This window comes from Puma concolor, chromosome A3 (genome assembly GCF_028749965.1).
Source record: "Puma concolor isolate L17-30 chromosome A3, mPumCon1.1.hap2, whole genome shotgun sequence".
In the NCBI taxonomy this organism is placed as follows: Eukaryota; Metazoa; Chordata; class Mammalia; order Carnivora; family Felidae; genus Puma; species Puma concolor.
The window spans coordinates 76,289,487-76,297,352 of NC_141669.1; the positions used below are offsets into that span (position 1 = coordinate 76,289,487).

The 7,866-nt window shown below is 47.6% G+C and overlaps 1 long non-coding RNA gene across 1 annotated transcript; it reads left to right on the forward strand.

The window, feature by feature from the left end:
• The first annotated feature begins 204 nt into the window (after window positions 1-204).
• On the forward strand, window positions 205-7,201 carry LOC147582542 (uncharacterized). Its single transcript, XR_015249245.1, has 3 exons — window positions 205-2,312; window positions 2,903-3,046; window positions 6,119-7,201. It is a non-coding gene; the product is annotated as an uncharacterized LOC147582542 (long non-coding RNA).
• Window positions 7,202-7,866: the final 665 nt, after the last annotated feature.

Below are 7,866 nucleotides of genomic sequence, written 5' to 3' on the forward strand. Positions count from 1 at the left end.
TTATTCATTTTTGGGACAGAGAGAGACAGAGCATGAACGGGGGAGGGGCAGAGAGAGAGGGAGACACAGAATCAGAAACAGGCTCCAGGCTCTGAGCCATCAGCCCAGAGCCCGACGCGGGGCTCGAACTCACGGACCGCGAGATCGTGACCTGGCTGAAGTCGGACGCTTAACCGACTGCGCCACCCAGGCGCCCCTGGAAAGATGTTTTCTTCAGTGACCTTGAAATGCTGGTGGCGTGGACTGGATGGTTGTGACCTAGCTCCTTCCTCACCTGCCAACCCTCTCTCAAGATAGATCCTGGGAGGCAGGAGTCGGACTCCAGCAGAAGGGAGGTGCGACGATGTCCAGGTGGGTCTGTGCGGGGATGCCTGGAGGAGCCTTCTCTAGGACAGGACATGGCTCACCTGGGCAGTCCAGGCTGCTGCAAGAACAAACACCCAGTGATGGGGCAGAGGGAGGAAAGAAAGGATCCTGCCCCTAATCCAGCAGCTGAAAGTGAGAAGCTGATAATAGCAAGGAGGCCTGAAATGCACCCCATGGTAATCAAGCCATCTGGCACAAGCCCGCTGGGAAAGGAGGCCACATCCGGCCTGCCAGGCCTCACTGTGCAAAGGTGGGGTGCAGCAGTCAGTGTCAGCAGCACGACGCCAGCCACCCTCTGGAGCTGGAGGCTGGGGGTGGGGGGGAGTTCTCATCTCAAGGCCATGGGGCTGAGGCCAGTTCTCACCTGCCAGAGGTAGGGAAGGAGCGAACAGTCAAGGCCATCTGTTCCTGGCCCCAGGTCTGCACCAGGCTCGACTTTCACTGCGAGGAAGCCTTTGGAAACTGCATCCTGGACCTTTTATTAGCTCGGATGGTGGTTTTTAAGAGCTTTATGGATGCCTGAACACTAATAGTGAGCCCTTACCCTGCCCTCACTAAGTACCAGGCACTGTTCTGAGAGCTTTTGTCTAAATCACCTCACTGAGCGCTCATAAGAACTCTACATGATAGGAGTTATCCCCATTTTATAGAGTGGGAGGGGAGGCCTGGAAAGGGGGCAGAGCTAGGAATCGATGCCATGACGCTGCTCCTGAGCCCTGCCCTTCGCTGCTGGGCCACACTGCCCTATTGTCCCAGAGCACAGGCTGGAGTGCAGATTCAGTCTTACTTGTCCACTGGGAAACCAAACGTCCTAGAGATGAGGCCTGTGGGTGATTAGCCAGGACAGGTGATAGCATGCCATCAGAATTGACCAGCCCCTAACTTAGAGCAGGCAGGGGGCTCGTCCAACCCCACCCCCTCCTAAGGTTAGTGCACCCAGATCTGGAGAGCTTTCCTGGGGTCACGCAGCGAGAAAATGATGACACAAGAGTCCAAAGTTTTCTGACAGTCCCTTCAATTGCTGTGCATTGCCTTTCTTTCTCTAGGAAAGTAAGACTATGCCCCTGCCCTGGCACCCCAGTCCCATCCACCTAAGCCCCCACAGTGGACAGCAGGAGTGTTGTTGGTGTCAGGTGGCAGTTATCTGCTGGAGGTTTCCTGAGGGTCAGGGAGCCATGTTGACCTGATCACTAGTTCCTGCCCGCCTAGGGAGCCCCCTCCATCTGGTAGAGAGGATTGAGAACTGGAGATGCTTCATCCCATGCCTCCTGGCTCTCCTCCCTCTTGGCTGAAGGCTGGTTGGTGTCTCTGGAGGCTGTTTGACCTGTGGGCCTTGCCCAGAGCTCAGGTTGGGTTGCATTGGGATCGAGCCCCCAGCCAGGTCCCAGAGAGGAGTCTCAGGCCTGGAACCGAGATTGCGGGTTGGACAGGGCTTCACCAGGTAATCATTGCTGGTAATGGCAAAGGCTTTGAATGAAGTGTCCAAACTGGTTTAACACCCTTTTGGTATTTCTCTTATTTTGTGGATTTATATCATTCACCTACTAAGGACCTCCCTTACCTAATCTCTATTCCCTGAGGAATGAAAGAGTAGATAAAGTTTTTTGTTTGTTTTGTTTGTTTGAGGGCTGTACTCCTGTCTCCTGGGATGGCCTCAGCTGGTCCAGCTGAGGGGGGTCTAGCTGAGGGGGAGTCCAGCCCCAGGAGGGCCAGCTCTAGGGCTGCTTGGATCAAGGCCCAAAGTACCTTCAATGTTCCTCCTAAATCTGTGGTTCCAAGAATATTATTTAGCACCTACTGGCATTCCACCAACAGAAGATATAAGAGAAGAAACGTCCTTCGATTCCTAATCAAACAACATCGATGAAGCAATTAGTATATAGAAGGTGCTAGGCAAGAAGCATTCTAGTTTCCTGTTGTGGAGGAGTTTACAGTCTGAAAGAAAGGTAAGACACATGCACACGATGGGAAGTTCAGGATCAGAAAGAGAGACAGAACAGTGCAGAACAAGGGAGCAGTACCGCTTCATTGCCAAATGAAGGACCCAAGAACAGTTTTCATATGAAAGTGTTTCACAGAGTAGCTGATGTAGCAGGACTTATTCATAACCAAAGGATGCCAGCAAAAGACATGGCCAACATGAATGGCAGTATGAAGAATCAGGTCAGGAGTTCAGAGGAGAGAATTGGCTAGAATTGTTGGGGCTGGGTTTTGGAAGACATGAGCATGTGGTGGGCATTTGCTGGGCTTTGGGTTTCCTGTGTGTATTCTCCCTTATTCTGGAGACTATCCTCATCTCTTTCTGGGAAGAACCCCCTTCCCCTTCATCAATCTAGGAAGTGTCAGTTGGGTTGCAGGTGAGAGCATCACACTCCTCCCCCATCACCCAACCCTAACATTGGTCCAGGGAATGGACCCAATGACAGCCAAGGAACACGTGCAACATGTGCTGGGGCTGTTAGGAGCGAGGAACGTTCTCTCTCTCACTGGGCTTGAACCTGCAGTTCACTTTGCAATGCAAATCTCTTGCCACCAGAAGTGTAGAGTCTGTCTGCGGGTGGCACCAACATAGAGGAAGCAAGACCAAGAGGTGAACATCAGGTGCTTGTGACTTCTTGCAAGACCCTGGTTCAAGCCGTGCCTGAAGACGGACCTACCCTCTGGACTTTTCAACTGTATGGTCAGTACATTTCCCTTCTTCTTGTATGTACTTGGGTCAGTTTTCTTGAAACAGAAAGCATTTTGTTACAATGTAGGCCTTGAACTAGATTTGGGTGGATGGAGGGCAAGAGGGCAATCCAGGTCGACAGTGCCATATGAACTAGGGTGTGTTGATGAGTGTAAGGGTGTGGTGTCCATGGAGCTGTGCGGAAACTGCCTGAGAAAGAGGGTCTTGGTGGACAGCGTGCAAAATACCCTGTGAGAGAACCTGTGTTTTCATTCTTCTGGGTGCATTGATCTATTTGGACAAATCCAGTGGGATTGCCGGGGAGTGGCACGTAACGGAAGGAGAGCAAGAGCTCTAAAAATAATAGAATAACAACAATAAACGTTTACTGAACACTTACTACATGCTAAGCATTTTTCCCACTTAATCCTTTTGACAGCCAGGAGGTATTATGATTTCTCTATTTTGCAGATGAGGAAATTGAGGCACAAGGAATTTGCCTCAAGTGAACCAGTTAGTAAGGATCAGAGCTGGGATTTTAACGGGCAGGAAGGCTGGATCCTGCATTCTTAACCTGCCTTCTTCTGCTTGTGGCCTCCTCTGTTGCATGTGGCCTCTGCCTTGGGGAAGAAAAGGAGGCAGCTGTTGCCGAAAGGGTCGATGGGACAACACAGAATTCGAATTGTCTTTCCCAGAGCTGGCCCCAATTTGACGATTTGTTCGCTTTTGCTCTGTTGTTTTAAAAGTGTGCTGTTAGACAAATGCAGGCACTCTGCCCACTCCCCCCACCCCCCCAACTAGCAACAGTGCTTGGGACCAGCGGATGACTCCAGGCAACTTCTCCTGGTCAGGACCGACAGCGTCCTGGGCTGGCTGACCACACTCAGAGGGAAGCAAGGCCCTCTGGACAATTCTTCCCTGGCCCTGGCTGCTCCCTCCTCCTCCCTGTCTCTTTCCGGCTCCGTATCTCCTTCCCTTGGATTGCCTCAGGAGAAGGAAAGAAGACATGTTTTTTAAAAAAGAAATTTAATGAAACCAAACACTTGTATTTCCAACTATTGACATTGGATGTGTGCTTCTCCAGCCCAGCCATTTGGGACAAGTCTTTAACCGCCTCTCTTCGCCCGACGGTCTAATGCAAACAGACCATAAAAAAATAAACTTCCCCCCCCAAATATTATCTTAGGCCTCATTTTATCATGCTTCCTTGAGCTGTCTCTGTAAAAAAGGGAAGAAAAAAGAATGTGGGTTTTAGTTCGTGCAGGGATAGAGAGGGCCCCATCACTGTTTCTCCCAACACTGTCTACTTCCCAAAGCACTTGGTATCTGTCTCATTTCCATTCAGACCTCGCTCAGGCTCTGCTCATCACATAGCCAGTTTTTGTTTATTCACCTGTAAAATGGGCTATGGACACCCATCCACAAGGTTGCTGCAAGACAGAAGTGACAATACAAGTACATCCAAGACTCAAAAGCCAGAACAGGTATAATACAAGAGGGGGTGGTGGCCTCTGATCTAACCAGACAGAAAATGCCCCCCTACCAAATGTATTTTCATTTGGCTTAAAACAAACCAAAAACAAACAAACAAAAAAACCCGAACAAACAAAAACGCTCTTGCTGGCCCCAACAGCTTAAGCATTATCTGGGTTTGGGTTTAGGGCTACCTGTTTTTTTCTTTTCTTTTCTTTTCTTTTCTTTTCTTTTCTTTTCTTTTCTTTTCTTTTCTTTTCTTTTCTTTCTTTTCTTTTCTTTTCTTTTCTTTTCTTTTCTTTTCATCTTTTCTCTTTTATTTTCTTTCTTTCTTTCTTTCTTTCTTTCTTTCTTTCTTTCTTTCTTTCTTTTTTAGTTTATCCATTTATTTGGAGAGAGAGAAAGTGAGCATGAGTAGGGGAGGGGCAGAGAGAGAGGGAAAGAGAATCCCAAGCAGATTCTACAATGATAGCTTAGAGGCTAACACAGGGCTTGAACTCACAAACTGTGAGATCATGACCGCAGCCTTAGTCTGTACCAACTGAGCTACCCAGGTAGCCCAGGGCTACCTGTTTTCAGCCCCACAAAGTTTATGAATATTTGAGACAGGTAGCTGAAAAATCCCTATGCCTCTAGGATGAGTGATGCCCTCAATTTATCTTCTAAGGGGGGAGAAAATGAGAACCTGTTCCTTGAAGGTGGGCACTGCTGGGGTGGAGAGTTGGGGAGACAAACTGAGGAATCACAGGGCCTTGGGTGAACTCTTTGTGGCCGAAGGCATAGTGAGAGAAGGCCGGGCTGATGGAGGCCATCTTTATGACAGTTTTGCCAATTTCAGACCTCAGTAACTTACCTGAATGTGCCAGAGCTTTGAGCTCTGGGGGGAAGAAAGGGATTTATGCAGATTTTTCTGTGTGAACTATACCACAAGTAACCAGATTATAGAAGGAGGGAAGTTCTGAATTGGACTTTCACCTTTCTGAAACCCCAGGTACATATTGGAATTGAGCAACAATGACTGTTTATAACACAAAAGTCATGCTGTAGCTGATTATGTACTTTATAGTGAACAAATGCACCACTGCCAATGAAGGTGTCTTGCCAAAATTAATCAAACCCACGCAAATTTGTTGGGCTGACAGATCCAACCAGAGATATTAAAGGAACTACAAGGTCAGAGGAAAGAGGTCATGCAAGAAACAAAACCCACACTGTTGGAAACTACAAATGACTCCCCCTTTTTTTCACCTTCAAATTTTACTTTATTTGGAAACTATACAAAGGTATTATTTTCATGCTTCATGACTGTGGTACTGAAGTGGAGACACAGAGATATTATGAATGCATTGAGAAATTAAATATAACAGTATCAATGCAACACTGTGTAAAAACTCATAGGTACACTTGAAATAAGTCCGAGGTCTGGGCATTCACAGCCATCAGATTTCCCCCCGGAGGCCAGTGAACCTTACCGGGAGATCATCCGCGGGGTACATGACCAGACTGGTTTTCATTACAGGAGGGCCATTTAAAAGCCGCCAATCACAATACCTTGCCAGCTCCCCTGTAAATATTTTGAGAAGAATTTTTGCAAATTCTTTCCCTACACAGCTCCTGAGGCCTCCTACAGACAGAATGAAGCTGAACTTGGATGCATCCTCTGGGTGAGGCAGCATAAAATCGGTCCGGATGAAATCCCTCCCTGTTGATGAAGATATCTGCCGCATCATGAGTATCACAGGTACCCGTGGACAACAAAGTCCGCAGCCAGTAAATTCACAAGTGGAAAGGGGTGGATGGGAAATCTGTATATTCAGAGATTTAAAAATATTGAAAAAGTGAAACTAAGCCTCCATGTTGAGGGATGCCCAAGTAGGTGATAATGCTGCAAAGAAAGGAAGGAAGTCATCATAAAAGTCAGCGGGGCAGGGGTGCCTGGGTGGCTCAGTCAGTTAAGCCACTGGCTCTTGATTTCAGCTCAGGTCATGAATTCACGGTTCATGAGATCAAGCCCTGTGTCGGGCTCTGTGCTGATAGCACAGAGCAGCTTGGGATTCTTTCTCTCCCTCTCTCTCTGCCCCTGCCCTGCTCTCTCTTGTTCTCCCTCCCCCCCCCCTTCGCTCTCTCTCTCTCAAAATAAATAAATAAGCATTTTTTAAAAAGGCAGCAGGGCAGTAACTGACAGAGGGCAGCACGGGGTCTATGATGGGATGGAGCTCAGGCGCAAACTTATGACCTGGTTCTGTCTTTATTTGGGTAGGGGTTATAAGCATGTTCACCTTTTAATATTTTATTAAACTATACACCTATTTTCTGTATTTGTACCATTTTTTTAGCCATATAAAGATTGAATGTTTGTTTTCGCTACATGCCCCTGGTTCTTTCTCTACCCCAGCATCAAACAAAGTTTTGCTTATTGCTTATGCTATATGTCTGTGACACCTTAGCAGAGGCCTCTGCTCGTCTCAGTTGGTCAGGGACCCTGACTCACAGTGTAGCTCCTGCTCGGATACTCTCAGGGGCTGTGCCAGTACTCACTGGCAATTGAGTGCTTTGGCATGGAAGGGATATCTGTAACTTCTGGTCACAGTTCATTGGCCAGAAGTAATAACACGTGACTATCCCACCACAAGGTGGGTGAAGTGCAATACTCTCAATGCGCTCAGAAATATTTTGATAAACACATTTTTTAAAATGGCGGGGGGAGACCTGGTCGTTCAGTTGGTTAAGTGTCCAACTTTGGCTCAGGTCAGGGTCTTGGGGGTTTGTGAGTTTGAGCCCCTCATCAGGCTCTCTGCTGTGAGCGTGGAGCCCACTTTGGGTCCTCTGTCGGCCCCGTCTCTGCCTCTCCCGTGCTCATGCTCTCTCTCTCTCTCTCGAAAATAAATAGTTAACATTAAAAAAGAAATATTTGGTACAAATATTCACAAAACAGTCCCTGCACTGCATGTTTCTGACACACACAAGTTTCAATTTCCATGATTTAATATGTATTACCTGTCCCCAACAAAATGGTTGCAATTTCTGCGGCCTTGGTATAGGACTGTAGTTACATAAACTACAAATTTCACTGCCTGCTTTTCAGGCCGCAGATCACTACATAAACAACAGATGCAAATCGTGAAGTGACCAATTGCATCGCTCCTTTCAAAGTCTGTCTGTGATTGATCACCGTGCTTCTGGTATTCCGTTCACGCACAGGCAGCGAAGTATGTAGCTGTGTTGCCTCCTTGCCTCCCAGTGATAAACCCACATGACATTTTACAAAAGTGAAAAATCCACAGAGGATTAGCTAACAGAAGTACAAGTACAGCAAAGAAACAAAGAGTGACAACGCTGGCAGTGAAACTGGATGTGAA